This window comes from Heptranchias perlo, chromosome 20 (assembly GCF_035084215.1).
Source record: "Heptranchias perlo isolate sHepPer1 chromosome 20, sHepPer1.hap1, whole genome shotgun sequence".
Lineage (NCBI taxonomy): Eukaryota > Metazoa > Chordata > Chondrichthyes > Hexanchiformes > Hexanchidae > Heptranchias > Heptranchias perlo.
The window spans coordinates 19,880,284-19,898,117 of NC_090344.1; the positions used below are offsets into that span (position 1 = coordinate 19,880,284).

At 44.1% G+C, this 17,834-nt stretch overlaps 3 non-coding genes across 3 annotated transcripts; all 3 read right to left on the bottom strand.

Moving 5' to 3' along the window:
* Positions 1–3,618: 3,618 nt before the first annotated feature.
* trnas-gcu (transfer RNA serine (anticodon GCU)) lies at positions 3,619–3,700 on the bottom strand. Its single transcript has one exon. It is a non-coding gene; the product is annotated as a tRNA-Ser (tRNA).
* Positions 3,701–6,887: 3,187 nt separating this feature from the next.
* trnat-agu (transfer RNA threonine (anticodon AGU)) lies at positions 6,888–6,961 on the bottom strand. The gene has a single exon. It is a non-coding gene; the product is annotated as a tRNA-Thr (tRNA).
* A 6,239-nt stretch (positions 6,962–13,200) lies between these two features.
* Positions 13,201–13,273, bottom strand: trnav-gac (transfer RNA valine (anticodon GAC)). The gene has a single exon. It is a non-coding gene; the product is annotated as a tRNA-Val (tRNA).
* Positions 13,274–17,834: the final 4,561 nt, after the last annotated feature.

Sequence of the window (17,834 nt, forward strand, 5' to 3'; positions counted from 1 at the left end):
AGATTAATTGGAATTAATTGACCGCATTTATCTCTCTCCCAGAATGAGAGATTCTCCAGCGAGGCCGATGCTTTCAACTTGTGTCCAATCTTCTCTTGCAAGATTTCAAGATCCAAGAAGGAATCTCTCCCAATCTGTAACTTAAATTCTGCTAGTTTGCAAAACCTGACATTTATACTCTTTATTTTCTTTGCATGCATCTCTCTATCTCTCCATGTCTCTGTTTCTTGTCTCTCTGTATTGTCCACAATGGACTTCTCAGGCTTCCTTGAACGGCGATGGCTGATCTAACCTGCAACAATAGCAGAGAAGGTTAAAGAAAAAAAAGACTGAGGAAGTCGGAAAAGGAAAGGTGCAACCCAGCTGATAAATTCGTAGCTAATGTTTCCACATCCTTGGCTCTTCGTTCTCATGGTGAATGAAAGCAACAATTTGAGTAAAGTGTACTTATGGTAGAGTGTAAACTATGACGGTGCCGAGACAGACGACAATGTAGTTTCAGAGTAATTCATTCTGTAAAGTGTTACTTGATAATACAAGTCGTACATTCAAAACAAATTTGATAAAGAGAGACGAATATTGTTGATCTGAAATAATTAGTTTAGAACCTGATATTGCTCTACATCGTATATCGTACAAGAAAGCGAGTTTGGATGGCCATGGTGTTCTGAAAGGATGGCGGATCGGCTGCGTGGCAGCGAAATTTTACAGTGGCTGCACGGCTCTGTTCCCAGTTGGACTTTGGATCTGATTCTCGCTCAGGGAGTTTCACTGGTTCAAATCCCGGTATGAGCCCCCTTGCTTCCCCATTTTTCGTCAAAAACCACCAATTGGCTTCTCACATCTTTGAAGCAAGTGCAGAAGGCAGGTTTGACTTATCTCCAGCCGAGCATGTTTGAACACCAGAGGAGAGAATGCAGAGGGTATGTCCACGAAAGACAAGTGGACGAAATGAAGATAATCTTTCAAGAAGTTGTGCAGATTGAAGCCGGCACATGAATTTATCCCAATTCAGGCGATCTCATGGGTACAGATACAAAAGGTAAAGGAAGCTGCATTGGCCTGGAACCAAACCCCTGGTTTCCCGTCGCAGGCGTGGATTCTACACTGAACCACCAATCCACACACGGCTGCAGGCTGCACGTGTAGCGTTGGATACAAGTCTGGAACATGCAGTCTGGCAGAGTTCCTGGGATAAGCCAGCGCAGTCTCCAACCGCGTGCTACCTGTGGGTGACCAAACGAGTGGGTCAAGCATGGTCTTGAAATTCACTGAGATTCGAAATCACTTCACACCGCCACTGTAAAATGGTCAAATAAATAAGAGCTGTCGTTACCAGGCAGTGTTTACTTTTTTCAGAAATAATGTAAGAATCCAGCCCTATGTACACGTCTAAGATTTCACGGCATGCGACGAATTTCCTTTAAGCTGCCACCTAAATTCTGCTCAATCACAGAATTGGAGATTTATACTATTTTTCTTTGCATGTATCTATCTATCTCTGTCTGCGTTTCTTCACTTTCGCTGTTGATCCCTAATGGACTTATCAGGCTTCCTTCAACGGCCAGGTCTGCAAACCCGGGATGGGAAAAGGCTGTCGGTTCTTCGTCCAATTGTTGGATTTCAACGGGATGAGATTTGCTATTTTCCGTCTCCGTTTTCGGAAAAAATAAACCCAGATGGGATTCCCCGTCCTCGGGTCCCGTCACCTTCGGGTAATGGGAATGAACCCGATCTAGCACTCGATTTAATATCTGTATTCTCATTGTTTAACAATAAAATTATAGGGATATATTTATTTTGAGGACACATTTTAGAAATTAACACATTACAGACTTATTCGAAAACTAGAAGCACGTGGGATTAAAGGGTCGGTGGAAACGTGGACAAGTAATTGGCTAAAGGATAGGAGGCAGAGATTCGTGGTGAACGGATGTTTTTCTGATTGGAGAGAAATATGCAGTGGGATCCCCCAGGGGTCGGTATTAGGATTATTGATTTTCTTGTTATATATAAATGACTTGGATGTGGCAATAGGGAGTACAATTTCGAAGTTTGCGGATGATACAAAACTTGGTAACGTGGTAAATAGTGAGCAAGATAATAGCAGACTTCAGGAGGACAACGACAGACTGGTGAAATGGGCGGTCACGTGACAGATTTAACGCCGATCAGTGTGAAGTGATGCACTTTTGGAAGAAGAACATGGAGAGGCAGTATAATCTAAATGGAACTATTTATGGGGGGTTCTAAGAGCAGAGGGACCTGGGGGTTCATATTCAGAAAACAGGGCAAGTTAATAAGGTGATTAAGAAAGCGTATGGGATACTTGGCTTTGTGAATCGGGGCATTGAATATTTAAAAAGGAAATCATACTAATCCTTACAAATCATTGGTTCGGCCTCAGCTGAAGTATATTGTACAGATCTGGGCACCACACTTTAGGATGAAAAGGCAGTGAAGAGGATTCAGAGCAGGTTGACCTGGATGACACCAGTGCTGAGGGACTTCAGTTATGTGGAGAGATTGGAGAAGCTGGGATTGTTCTCCTTACAACAGAGATGGTTAACGGGAGACCTAATAGAGATATTCAAAATAATGAGGGGTTTTGAAAGAGCAAGTAGGGAGAAACTGTTTCCTCTGGCAAGTGGGTCGGTAACCAGAGATCACAGATTTAAAATAATTGGCAAAAGAACAAGAGGGGAATTGAGAAGAATTTTTTTCACACAGAGGGTTGTTAAGATCAGGAACGCACTTCCTGAAAGGATGGTGGAAGCAGATTCCATTGGATCATTTAAAAGGCAATTGGACATAATTGAAGAGGACTAATTTGCAGTGTTATGGGGAAAAATCTGGGGTGTGGGTCTAATTTGGACAGATCTTCGAAAAAGCCGACACTGGCACGACGGCCGAATGGCCTCCTTCTGTGCTGTAATATTCTATGATTCTCTGATTACCTTCTGAATCATTGCAATTGATGCTATTCAGTGTTGAGCAACCAAGAAAATTATAACCGTGAAATTCGGCTTTTCCATTCCCTTATGAATATCGCAGATTATAATGTCCAGGCGGGGTGGAACTGAATGGGGGATAGAGTGCGGAGATTGGGATGGAAGCTCATCAGAATGAACTTGGTCTCATCAGTTTTTGTTATTTTTCCTACCAGTTGCCCGAAACAGGCGGTGAACCTTCTTCTCGAGAGAGGATCGTCATTGCAGTTCAGAAGGAACAAGGTCTCAAGAAAATCGGGTAAAACGCACACAGAATGATCCGGGACTTACAGCACACCCCTTTTAAATAGACACAGATACGGAATAATCCGGGACGAACAGTACGTCCCTTTTTAACGGACACGCACACGGAATGATCCGGTCATAAATCTTCATTGTGGTCCATAAGTTTCTCTGACGTTGACCATAAGATTTACTCTTTTTACAATGACACCAATGTACACTCTGATATTTCGCGATCTCACAATCTCAACACCTTCCTGGAAGGAACTGTTGCTGATTTCAGCAAACAATGCAAAACCCTCCGTCTGCCGTTTCGAGAAGGATGGGACTTCGACCAGATCTTCTGGGTGGACTGAATGAGAGAAACAAAATTTAAACAAAATAACGACGAGGATGGGATTCGAACCCACGCGTGCATAGCACAATGGATTAGCAGTCCATCGCCTTAACCTCTCGGCCACCTCGTCGCATGGTGAAATAAGCGAAAGCTCCTTTATTCAAAATGAAAATACTGGCAATGTTGCCAAACTGAAATGAAAACTGTAAATGTGTTTATCCTCAGCAGGTCAGGCAGAATCTTTCGACATAGAAACAGAGTTAACGTTTCAGGTCGATGACCATCACATGAGTATTCCAACTCACTCAACTTGCGCCTTGTCGATGGTTGAACGGCTTTAGGGAATTAGAAGGTGAGTGACTTGGCTCAGAATATCCAGCCTCTGACCTGCTTTTGTAACCACAGTATATATGTGGCTGGTCCAGTTATGTTTCTGGTTAATGATAACCACTAGTATGTTGATGGTGGCGGTTCGGCGATGTTAATACCAAATCCCAGCAGAAGAGATTTACTGTAAAGATTCCAGGGATGAGGGGAATAAGTTTCATGGATCGATTGGAGAAGCTGGGGTTGTTCTGCTTGGAACAGAGACGGTTACGAGGAGATTTGATAGAGGTATTCAAAATCATGAAGGATCCAGACAGAGTCGATAGAGAGAAACTGTTCCTATTGGCGGAAGGTTCAAGGACCAGAGAACATCGATTGAAGTGGTTTGGCAAAAGAACCAAAGGTGACATGAGGAAAAACTTTTCTACACAGCGAGTGTTTCGGATCTGGAATACACCGCCCGAGGGGGTGGTGGAGGCAGATTCAATCATCTTCTTCAATAAGGAACTGGATAAGTATTTGAAACGAAAGAAAATGCAGGGCGACAGGGAAAGGGTGGGGGAGTGGGTCTATCTGGAATGCACTTGCAGAGAGCCGGCACGGACTCGATGTGCCGAATGGCCTCTTTTCGTGCTGTGACCTTTCGATGATTCTATTCTATTTGTAGGAGGCGATGCGAAGCGACCGGAGCGTGACGTAAATCGACCTGCTCATGTACATTCCCTGATAATAAATCCTAGTGTGATGCAAAGAAGACATTCATAATTATGGTGCATACCTTTCATATTATACTGACTATAAGAGGTACTCGGTTCACCAGGGCGCCATTGTGCACATTGATTGATACTTCACCGAGATCACACCTTACAATCCCAACACCTCCGTCTAAGAAACAGTTGGGTGGCAATCCATACTTTGCTGAATTGTGCAAATAGGTTTAAACCAGCAATGCGGAAAAGCACTTGTATTAAAGAAGGGTTTTTGGTGAGGCGGCCAAAATGAAAAACTCCACAAATTCTGGCAGCAGTGCGATTCGAGCCCACATAATTCAGAGATGGAAGCCAGCATCTGAGACAGCGAAGTTACTCACGCACATGGCAAACCCTTCAGATCTGATGATTCAGGTCATGGAGCTGAAACATTACCTCTGGTTCTTTTTCCACAGGTGCTGCCTGACCTGCTCAGCGTTTTCAGCATTTTCTGTTTTCATTTTTGAGATTTCACAATGGCTGTTTTCCTGAAAACACCCATTTTGACCCAAGGACAAAGCTCGCACTTTACTTTCCCCACGCGCTTAAAGTCTGCCGTTTCGGAACAAAATCCCCTCCGCGCCCAGCTTTCAAAGGACCTTTCGCTCACGGCCAACCTCCTGTAATCGACACTTTTTCACCATTGCCGCTCTTTTCATTTCTCCTCATTCCTTTACAATCGGACATTTCCACAGACCTATTACGATCAAGCAGAACATTTCCGACTTTCCTGCACCGCCCAGATTGCCAAAAGTGCAGCTTTCATCCGTCTTTCGCAGCTATGTCGCGCCGCCCGTCTCTCCCGCAAATCAACTGCTCGGGGAAAAGCGCGAACGACCATGGAAACAAAACCCAGTTCTTCAGTTAACATCCCCCGTGTCACAAGATACCCCGTGGAAATTTCACGGAAAAGTATGCGCTGTCCTTCCGAATGCCAGCCCTGCTTTCTTTGAGCTTGTCTCTGGAGCAGATGGAAATGTATCGACTGGTTTCAAGGCACACATGAACATTGATGCGAACGGGACATGTGCCCCCGAGAAACCGCGGTCGATGTCGAGCAAACTTAAATGTGAAAGTGAGTGTTAGAGTAGGCAAGGCCGCAGGAAAGTCTCAATGAAATAGACCATGATTGTGGAAGGAAGAAAAAGCTGGAGGCAGCGGCGGGTCTGAATTTTGGATCATCCAACAGAGACACATGAGAGAACAAAAACAGGATCCAGACAAAGGTGCTGGGGCAGAAAGAAAAAGCACGAAATAAGAAGAATGACATGAGAGTGAAAGAAAGAATGGGAGAGAGGGAGGTGAAAGGAAGAAAGAGAGAAAGAAAGATAGAAGGGAGAGACAAAATCAAGCGTGCAATACTCATCCCGCAAATGGGCGCTGCTCCCAATCGGCTGCACTTCGCCCCACAGACCCTCATCCCATTCATACCGTCCTACAATACACTGTCAATGCTGTGCAGTGAAACAGAGAGTTTAAAGGTATAAAGACACTCACACCGTCCTACAATACACTGTCAATGCTGTGCAGAGAGACAGAGAGTTTAAAGGTATAGAGATACTCACCTTTTTTTTTCAAAAGTAGCACATCCCAGGAATAAGAGAGAGCGCGGGTTTGCTCTCCTGGTGTAGCTGAGGCTTGTCAGTCAAGAGTCCCCTCCTCCCAGTATTGGCTGTGGAGGAAGTACAGTGTAGATTTAATGAAATACCTTCAGCCTGACCGAGGTTATTCTGACTGGCCAGTAATTACTCGATCGATCTCTTTCTCCCTTTTAAACAACGGTACATCTTTAGCAGCCCTCCAATCCTCCGGCATCACACCTGTAACCAGGGAGGATTGGAAAACGATGGTCAGAGCCTCCGCTATTTCCTTCCTTGCTTCTATTAACAGCCTGGGATATATTTCGTCAGGGCCCGGGGATTCAGGTGGAGTGATTTGGAAACTTTCACTTTCCAGTTTTCAAAAGTTTGCACCGCTGGTCAAGATCACAAGTCTCGGTCAGAATTAGGACTACTTCCGGGTTTAAACTTCAAATCGTGAATTATACTCCGACCCCAACGAGACCAGAAACAAGAACGTGTTAGAGACACATTCAATGAGAGGTCTGTCTGAATAATGAAAGTGTGTTTTTGAGCAGTCATCTTGATATCTTTTCCCGCCTGAAACCTGAACAAATCCAAACACCACAGTGTTATTTTGTCGCTTCATTCCACAAATTAGGTGAAAATAATAAGTTGCATAAGGCACTGCTGGGAGTTGAACCCAGGATCCCCTGTTTACTAGACAGATGCTTTAACCAGCTAAGCCACAGCGCCAATTGGTGACAACCTGTTCACACCTCCTCTCAATAACATCTATCAGCGACACGTTATTGTCTGTTCGGGGTTCAGACCGTTTGATTTTGTCGATTTCGCTTGTCCGTTTCCCTGTTCATCCCGATGCTTCCTGCATTTTTTCGCTGTGTTCATCTTTGTGTATCCATCAGTGCATTGATACACCGATGATTATGTGTGCTTGTGTTTGTTACATTAAATAAATTCGGGGATCAGACAATTCTCTCTCTGACAGTAAAGAACTATTGAGCCGAACTTTATTGCAAAGTATTATTTCTTGCGGTGCTGAAACTAAAAACCGGAAGAGGAACAATCAGGGAAAAGGAGAAAAACCTGTGAGGGAAAATGAGGACAACAATCAAGATTTTTACCAGTACATGAAGAGAAAGAAGGGTGACTAAGAGCAATGTGGGCCCTTTAAAGACAGATGGAGGTGATATTGTAATTGAATATCAGGAAATAGTAGAATTGCTAAATATTTACTTCACAGAAAAGGATGAGGATAACATACCAGAGACACGAGGACAACTGTAAATAAATCATGGGGATTCAGTAGAAGTAAAATAATGGCAATGGAGAAAATAATTAGATTAAAGATAGACAAATCTCCAGGACCTGATCGTTACCACCCGAGGGGACGAAGAGGAATAGGCGAGGAAATTGTACATGATTTCGTCATGATCGTTCAAAATATCTTGATTCAGGAATTGGTCCTTTGATTGAAACATTGTCAATGTCACTCCATTATTTAGGATGGGTAGCAGAGATGAAGTTGGAAATTATAGACCCATTAGTCTGACGTCCGTGGTGGGGACGTTACCAGTATTCGTTATTAAGGAAGGAATGCCTGAGCACTTGGATAAATATGAAGTAATCAGAGAGAACCAGCATGGATTTATAAAGGGTAAGTCAAGTCCAACAAAGCTAGTTGAACTTTTTGAAGATATATCTAACGTGGTAGATAATGGAGTGTCTATGGATGTTATATAATATTGAATTCCAGAAGGATTCGATAAGGTACCACAGAAGATACTGTTAACATAAATGGGAGTGCGTAGAATTTAAAGCAACCTATCGAAACGGGTTGCGAGTTGGTTAGAAGGTGGGAGGAAGAGACCCGGTGTATAAATCACGTAGACGAAGGAATAGACTGCCGCATATTCTGGCGATTTGGAGGAGGGGACCGAGTGTAACGTATCAAAGTTTGCAGATGATACAAAGATGGGAGGGAAAGTAGAGAGTGAGGAGGACATAAAAAACCTACAAGGGGATATCGACAGGCTGGGTGAGTGGGCGGAGATTTGGCAGATGCAATGCAATATTGGAAAATGTGAGGTTATGCACTTTGGCAGAAAAAATCAGAAAGCAAGTTATTATCTTAATGGCGAGAAACTGGAAAGTACTGCAGGACAAAGAGATCTGGGAGTCCTCGTGCAAGAAAGTCAAAAAGTTAGTATGCAGGTGCAGCAGGTGATCAAGAAGGCCAACGGAATGTTGGCTTTAATTGCTAGGGGGATTGAATATAAAAACAGGTTGGTATTGCTGCAGTTATATAAGGTATTGGTGAGACCGCACCTGGAATACTGCATACAGTTTTGGTGTCCATACTTAAGAAAATACATACTTGCTCTCGAGGCGGTACAAATAAGGTTCACTCGGTTAATCCCGGGGATGAGGGGGTGGACATATGAGGAGAGGTTGAGTAGATTGGGACTCTGCTCATTGGAGTTCAGAAGAATGAGAGGCGATCTTATTGAAACATATAAGATTGTGAAGGGGCTTGATCGGGTGGATGCAGTAAGGATGTTCCCAAGGATGGGTGAAACTAGAACTAGGTGGCATAATCTTAGAATAAGGGGCTGCTCTTTCAAAACTGAGAGGAGGAGAAACTTCTTCACTCAGAGGGTGGTGGGTCTGTGGAATTTGCTGCCCCAGGAAGCTGTGGAAGCTGCATCATTAAATAAATTTAAAGCAGAAATAGACAGTTTCCTAGAAGTAAAGGGAATTAGGGGTTACGGTGAGCGGGCAGGAAATTGGACATGAATTTAGATGTGAGGTTAGGATCAGATCAGCCATGATCTTATTGAATGGCGGAGCAGGCTGGAGGGGCCGATTGGCCTACTCCTGCTCCTATTTCTTATGTTCTTATGTTCTTATATCCACCATTGTCGCTGACACCAAGTTAGGTGTCACAGTGAATATTGTAAATGGGAGCATAGGGAAACTGAAAGATTAAGTGAGTTGGCAAAATTGTGGCAGATGGAGTTACATAGAATTACAAAGAATGTACATCACGGAAACAGGCAATTCGGCCCAACTGGATTATGCCGGTGTTTATGCTGCAGACAAGCCTCCGCCAACCCCTCCTCATCTAACCGTATGTGCAGACCCTTATATTCCTTTCTCCTCCATGTTTTTATCTAGCTTCGCCGTCAACGAATCCATGCTATTCGCCTAAACTACTCCTTGTGGGAGCGAATTGAACATTCTAACCACTCTCTGGGTGAATGTGTTCCTCTTGAATGCCATATTGAATTAAATAGTGACTACCTTATAATCATGGCCCCAATGATTTGGAGTCCCCGCATTCACAAGTGCAAACACCTTATCTACATCTAACCTATCAAACCCTTGCATAATCTTTAAGTGCGATATCAGGTCACCCCTCAGCATTCTCATTTCTATACAGAAGAGCCCCAGTCTGTTCAAACTTTCAAAATGGGCAAGTGTGAGCTCATCTACTTTGGACTGAAGTAAGATAGATCAGAGTATTTTCGAAATGGTGAGAATCTAGGAACTGTGGAGGAGCAGAGAGATTTTGGGGTCCAAGTACAGAAATCGCTAAAAGCCAGTGGAATGTTGGAAAAATGAATTTACATGTCTCATGGCATGTTGGCCTTTATTTCAGGGAAACCGGGATTCAAAGGGGGGAAGTATGTTACAGATAGAAATCCCTGCTGAGACCCCATTTAAAGTATTGCATTCAGTTCTGGGCACCACATCTCAGGAATGAAATATTGGCCTTGCAGAGGGTGCAGCGCAGATTCACCAGAATGATACCGGGGCTAAAATGGTTAAATTATGAGGACAGGTTATGCGGAGGTCGGTCCTCATTTTTCTCTTATGAATCCGGCCCCATCCGTTTACTGTTGACGGGAGCGCGTCTGATACTAAGTCAGTCAGAATCGGATGCAAATCACATCACGGTCACAGCGGGTCTGGGACTGGCGACTGGTTTTACATTGAGTCTTTTTTAAGGGATAGACTGTACATTGTTTGTATAATAATAATAATAAGTTGGATACAATTAAGGTTTTTTTCGGTTATTTCCCATTTCCACCCTCACCAGTTTTATATAGTAACAGGTAACAATGTTTAAGGGATGTGATGTGCAGTGTTGGTGGAATCAGTGTAATTTAACTTGATACATTGAAGAATCTCTTGTCTATCCCAAGCTTTTACATTCGGTTTAGACCCTCACCTAGTTTAAAATCGGTCACTCACTAATATAAATAAACCAATAACAACCCCGAAACCTCAGCGGGTATATTTGTTCCGATAATTAGTGACGGTCGCAATTTCCATTGAAATTACAATCGGCAAATCCCAGAGGCTGTTTCGGGTTTGACAAACTGTGAAACAGATTGTTTTAAAAGCCGAAAAAAGGGAAAACCTGGTGGTAGATATAAAGTTTTATACATTATCTCTTTCTGTTTCAGATTTACAATTTCTCTTTGTGTGTTGCTGACAGGAGCGGCTATAATGGAGCCCAGTGACTGGGTCATGAGCTGCACTGAGACATTGGCCTGTGTTACAGACTGGCTCGTTGGACCTGCTCATTTCGACTCATCTCATTGTCAGCAACGGGAAATTACTGAAATTGAGGCTGGTGAATAACTGCTCGAAATACCAATCCACTCCACCACTGGGGACTGAATCTTCCGACAAACAGGGATTTTCAATCGTGCAAGTTTCATTCACCTATTCTGCTCTTCGTTTCCCTGATCTGATTGGTGCGCCTTTCCCTTCAATTCAGGACTGATCGGAAAAACTCGATTTTACAGTCGATTTTCGGGTCATGACGTATAGTGATATTTCAAATAATTGAAATCGACCTTTATCAATCCCAATATCGTCCCCTACACGTTTGACAAACGCAAAGCGGCTTCAATCACGGTTTTGCTGACACAACTCGTTCAAAGATGCTGTCGGTAATTGGTGGGTCTTTCAAGTCATGACACGAACGTAACGGTTCGCACTGCCGTTTTCCCCAAGACACTTCAGATTCATGTGGAATGATTTCGCTTTGGGGGTTAAAACCATTCCCTCTTCACAAATCCGCGTTTGACCCCGTGTCTTTTAATATTTTTGATAAGCGATACCAAATCGGTTTGCCCCGTAGTGTACATTACTTTTTAAATATTACAGATAAGCAGGGCACTTGAGCTGTCACAGCTGTGACTTTGACTTTTCTCCCTCTCCTCTCGATCTCACCGGCAACTGTCACTAACCACAATCTTCTGTCACACTTCTCCATCAGAAAGTTCCGAGCCTCGGTTTTGAAATGAAATAACGCCCATCTCTTCAATCACCGACATCCCAGGGAGAGTTTCCCAGTTTCGTCTCACACTTTCCCCAAATCCTCCTTAAAGTACCATCAAAAATTGTCCCCAAGTTAATAATAATATAATTAAAAGTTCTTATCTTCTGGGGTTTTGTTTCAGATTCCATGGCTTTTAAAGGCCACTGCGGATATTTATCGAAGTGCATCTTGATTGGAGGCTTCTTGGAGAAATCGGAGAAAGATCTCGAAGCTCTTGTAGCGCAAGCGGTCAGCGTGCGGCACTTTTATCAGCTTCAGAAATGCCCAGGTTGTGAGTTTCAGCCTCACCGAGAACAGTCGAACATTTTACTCCGAACATTTTGACCGGAGTTCAAGGTACAACTGGTATGTTCCGTCACGCATCTGCTTCTTAGTGTTCAAATGTAGGCACTTGGGTTCCTCTGGCCTCCCGTCTTACAACAGTAGGTGCGAGTTTACTTGTTTACAGGGGGAGAGGGGGCGATTAGCGTCAGCTGATATGGCAAAGGCGCCGGTACGAAATCTTTAAATCTGAAGAACCAAACACACAATTCTTCTTTTCGTTAAGCGGATATTCATCGGGTGGAAGTTTCGTGTGGGGAAAATTTGGAAGGGAAATCTGCTGCCTGGTGTCACTGTGCAACGGATGAAATTATTCAGCTTCCAGATGTTAATACATGAAAGGTCGAGAGGCCTTTTCCAACTCCCGTGTGGGGCAAGTTTAGCTTTTGAGCCACTGGATAAAGGGTTATTTTAATTGGTGCTAACGAATGAGAAGACATTTGGCACAAACAAGAAGAATTGTAAACTCAAGAGTTCACTGTCCATGTTTCTTACCTCTTGTTCAACAGAAACAAGGATTCTCCTCAAAACGTTACTGAGAATTTTATAAAAGGGATCTTCAACTCAGTTCGACGTTCACGAAGGTTAATTCAGAGTCCTACCATAAATTTGTACAATGGATCTTTTTCGTATATTGAGCCTGGGTCGCTCAGTCGGTAGACTCTGAGATTTCTATAAGCGGCTGGTGATTTGAGTGTGCAGAAATCAAATCCTTGTTCAGGCAATAAACTTTGAAACAGCTGGCAAGTATCTATGTTTGCGGGACAAATGATGCCTGCGATGTGTTGTCAAAGCTTCGGTGGTATAATGTTTCCCAGGGATCGGCAGTATTGCGCTGTCTGAGGCGGTATTTGCGGCCTTCCGCCAGCAACCTGTGATTGGAGGGAGCGGGGCCGGACAGGCGGCCTGAATGTCGTTGCTGTCGTTGCCGCACTCAATCCGGGAGCTGGGGAACATCGAACTTCGAAAAACGGATGTGTTTGTTGCCGCGGTTGCCATGCTGTTTAGAACTATGGTTATTAACCGAGGCAGCTCTTCAGGGTCCTTTAAAAATCTCTCACAAATCAACAAAAACCAGTCGCAATGAGGAGCTTTGAGAGGAGATTTCTGCACAGGCAGGGCAGGAAACTGAAGTGAGGGAGATATATTTTCGGTATCTGTGTAATGTTTGAGTGTGTGCAGAACTGGACAGAGAAAGGAAAATATACCGGTTCTGTATTTTATTCATATTTCACGACAGAGTGAAATCTTGCGTGTTTTCATATTTATTGATTTTTAGTGGATGACGTTTTGAAAATGTTTCCGCCCGGTTTCGAACCGGAGACCTTTCGCGTGTCAGGCGAACGTGATAACCACTACACTACGGAAACTCTGCTGTGCAAACGGTTATACGAAATGCTCGGAAGATAGTTGCCGTCTTCAAATGTTCTCAGTGCTGGGAGACGGGGCCGGGTCCCATTCAGGGGATTAAGTTTTACAAAATAGTTTGTTGTATTAATTTCGCAAAGCTCATTAAACTCAGTAAAAAGACGAATAGTTGTTCAAATCGCCATTAATCAACCAATAACTTTCTGTTTCAGACTGACGGAAATCCAGCATGTTTTTCATTCATTCATTCACCAGGCTGAATATGGAAAGTTCAGAGGGGAAGTGAAAAAGGAAATGACGGGCAAAGAGAGAGTGTGAGAATAAACTGGCGGCCAACATAAACTGGCATGTAAACATTAAACGGGCAGTAGGAGCCGTACTCTGATAAGGGACCATAAAGGAGAGGTATTCATGGAGGCAGAGAGGATGGCAGAGATATTATATGAATACATTGTATACGTCTTTACCAAGGAAGAAGATGCTGCCAGAGTCTCGGTAAAGGTAAATACAGTTGAGATCCTGAATGGGCTAAACATTGATAAAGAAGAGGTACTCGGAAGGCTAGCTATACTTAAAGTAGTTAAGTCACCCGGTCCGGATGTGATGCATCGTAGGCTGCTGAGGGAAGGAAGGGTGGAAATAGCAGGAGGTACTGACCATAATCTTACAAACATCCACAGATACGGGGGTGGTGCTAGAGGACTGGAGAATTGCAAACGTTACATCCTTGTTCAAAAAAGATGTAAGGATAAAGCCAGCATCTATATGCCAGTCAGTTTAACCTCAATGGTGGGGGAACTTTTAGAAACGATAATCCGGGACAGAATTAACAGACGCTTGGACGACTGTGGATTGATTAGGGAAAGCCGGCATGGGTTTGTTGAAAGCAAATCGTGTTTAACTAACATGATAGAGTTTTTTGTTGAGTTAACAGAGAGGGTAGATGAAGGCAACGCAGTTGATGTGGTGCAAATGGACTTTCAAAAGGTGTTTGATAAATTGCAGCACGGTAGGCTTATCAGTAAGATTGAGGTCCATGGGTCAAAGGGGGCAGTAGAAACATGGATGCAGAATTGGCTAAGGGACAGGAAGCAGAGAGTAGTGGTGATTGGTTGCTTTTTGGACTGGAGGGAGGTGTCCAATCGTGTTCCCCAGGTGTCAATGCTGGGACCACTGCTTTTCTTGATTTATATTAATGACTTGGACTTGCTTGTACAGGGCACAATTTCAAAATTTGCAGATGACACAAAACTTGGAAGGGTAGTGAACAGTGTGAAGGATGTTGACAGACTTCAAGAGGTTATATATTGGCCTGTGTCATGGGCGGACAAGTGGCAGATGAAATTTAACACAAAAAATGCGACATGATACATTTCGGTAGGAAGAACTAGGAGAGGCAATATAAACTAAAGGGCGCAAATCCAAAATGGGTATAGGCCCAGAGAGATCTGGTGGTTTATGTGAACAAATCGTTGAAGGCTTCAGAGCAGGTTGAGAATGCGGTTGAAAAGGTATACGGGATCCTGGACTTCATAAATAGAGGCATCGAGTAAAAAGGTATGGAAGTCATGATGAACCTTTATAAAACACTGTTTCGGCCACAACTATGGTATTGTGTCCGGTTCTGTGCACCGCAGTTCAGGAAAGATGTGAAGGCCTTACAGAGGGTGCAGGAGAGATTTACTAGAATGATTGCAGGGATGAGGGAATTTAGTTACTTGGACAGACTGGAGAAGCTGGGGTTGTTCTCGTTGGAACAGAGAAGGTTGCGGGGAGATTTGATAGAGGAATTCAAAATCATGATGGGTCTAGACAGAATAGATAGAGAGAAACTGTTCCCAATGGTAGAAGGGTCGAGAACCAGAGGACATAGATTTCAGGTGATTGGCAAAAGAACCAAAGGTGACATGAGGAAAAACGTTTTTAAATAGCGAATGGTTAGGATCTGGAATGCACTGCCTGAGGGGGTGGTGAAGGCAGATTCAAAGGCAACTGGATAAGTGCTTGAAAGGAAAAAAAAATGCAGGGCTACAGGGAAAGGGCGGGAGAGTGAGACTAGCTGGATTAAGATTGAGTGGAGCCGAATGGCCTCCTTCCGTGCTGTAAACATTCTACGATTCTATGAGATTTGAGCGTCGCTGGCAAGGCCAGCATTTATTTGCCATCCCTAATTGTGCTTGAGAAGGTGGTGGTGATCCAGCTCCTTGAACCGCTAAAGTCCGTGCGGTGAAGGTTCTCCCACAGTGCTGTTAGGAAGGGAGTTCCAGGATTTTGACCCAGCGACAATGAAGGTACGGCGATATATTTCCTAGGCAGGATGGTGTGTGACTTGGAGGGGAACATGCAGGTGGTGTTGTTCCTATGTGCCATATGCCCTTGACTTTCTAGGTGATAGAGGTCGCGGATTTGGGTGGTGCTGTCGATGAAGCCTTGGCGAATTGCTGCAGTGCATCCTGTAGATGGTACACACTGCAGCCACGGTGCGCTGGTGGTGAAGGGGGTGAATGTTTAGGGTGGTGGATGGGGTGCCAATCAAGCGGGCTGCTTTGTCCTGGATGATGTCGAGCTTCTTGATTGAAGCTGGAGCTGCACACATCAAGGCAAGTGAAGGGTATTCCGTCACACTCCTGACTTGTACATTGTAGATAGTAGAAAGACTTTGGGGAGTCAGGAGACGAGTCACTCGCCGCACAATACCCATCCTCTGACCTGCTCTTGTCGCCACGGTATTTATGTAGCTGGTCCAGTTAAGTTTCTGGTCAATGGTGACCCCCAGGCTGTTGATAGCGGGGAATTCGGCGATGGTAATGCCGTTGAATGTCAAGGGGAGTTGGTTAGGTTTTCTCTTGTTCGAGTTGGTCATTGCCTGGCACTTGAATGTTACTTGCCACTCATCAGCCCAAGGCTGAATGTTGTCCAGGTTTTGCTGCACGCGGGCACGTACTGCTTCATTAGTAGAGGGATTGCGAATGGAAATGTACACTGTGCAATCATCAGCGAACATCCCCATTTCTGACCTTATGATGGAGGAAAGGCTATTGATAAAGCAGCTGACGATGGTTGGGCGTCGGACACCGCCCTGAGGAACTCCTGCAGTGATGTCCTGGGGCGGAGATGATTTGCCTGCAACAACCACTACCATCTTACTTGGCGCCAGGTAAGATTCCAGCCACTGGAGAGTTTTCCACCTGATTCCCGTTGACTTCAAATTTCCTAGGGCTCCTTGAAGACACATCGGTCAAAGGGTGCCTTGATGTCAAGGGCAGTTACTCTCACCTCACCTCCGGAATTTAGCTCTTTTGTCCAGGTTTGGACCAAGGCTGTAATGAGGTCTGTCGCCGAGTGGTCCTGGCGAAACCCAAACTGAGCATCGGTGAGCAGGTTATTGGTGAGTAAGTGCCGCTTGATAGCACTGTCGACGACACCTTCAATCACTTTGCTGATGATTGAGTGCAGACTGATGGGGTAATAATTTGCCGGATTGGCTTTTTCCAGCCTATTATGAACAGGACATCCCTGAACAATGCTCCACTTTGTTTCCTTTCCACCTTGGTTAACAAGTGACAGTCTAAACTTAAATGAGTTTGCTGTGTTTTCCCTGTGTTGAATTGTCACCCGTTCTCATTTTACAGGCGGTATTTTAGGACTTGGTTAAAAATGTTCCGTGCTTGTGATACAAGTAGTCTGGATTCCCACCTTAGTAATACAGAAGGGCAACGGCTGCTCCACTCTATCATACAATCCCAACTAGTGCCGCCTCAGTTAAAGTACATTAACTAGTGCCCCCCACTCTAGTACAACCTCAAGTGAGTATATACAAAGAGTGTGTGTTTGTTTGACTGTGATGTTTATGCAACAGCAGCCGCCATTCTTTCCGTTGCTATGGAAATTTTGTTAGAGACGAAAATCGAATCCCACCCTGACAGTCCTGAAGCATCAATGTCCGGACTCAGTGCACTCGGCCATGCTCTATGTCAGTGTTGTCCAAGAGAAATTGCTGACTAGCCGCAGGTGTGGCTATGGTGGCATTGTTTAAGTCACATGAACGAATTTTAGCAGAAAACATCTTGCACACGCACAATATACAGTGAGATGTACTTCATTTGTGTCTGTTTCATAACAAACATCTCCCACCATTCAGTAACCGAGGAAGTAAAGGACTCACAACGATCAAAAACATTCGCACTCTGCTTTTCACCATTTTATCAACAACACACAAAAAGTTTAAAGTCCACATGCGAATATGAGTATTGAGACCATAGGCCTAAATGCCGTGTCCATGACTCATTTTTATTTAATAATCGCAATTGCAATGAGCCACATCTGGATTTCCATTTCGCCAGATGAGTCTCGTGGCAAAGGTATTGGAACAACTGGTCAATGCCACAATGGACTGATTCCACGGGCCGTGTTCTACTGACCCCAAACACTACACATTCTTACAACCAATAAAAACAAACCTGCCGGGGACGGATGTCGGGTTGGTTTTCTGGAAGTAGCAAATCAACTGTGCAGAAAAAAAAACACCTCCAGCCTAAGGCACAAGAAAGAATTTCGTACAAG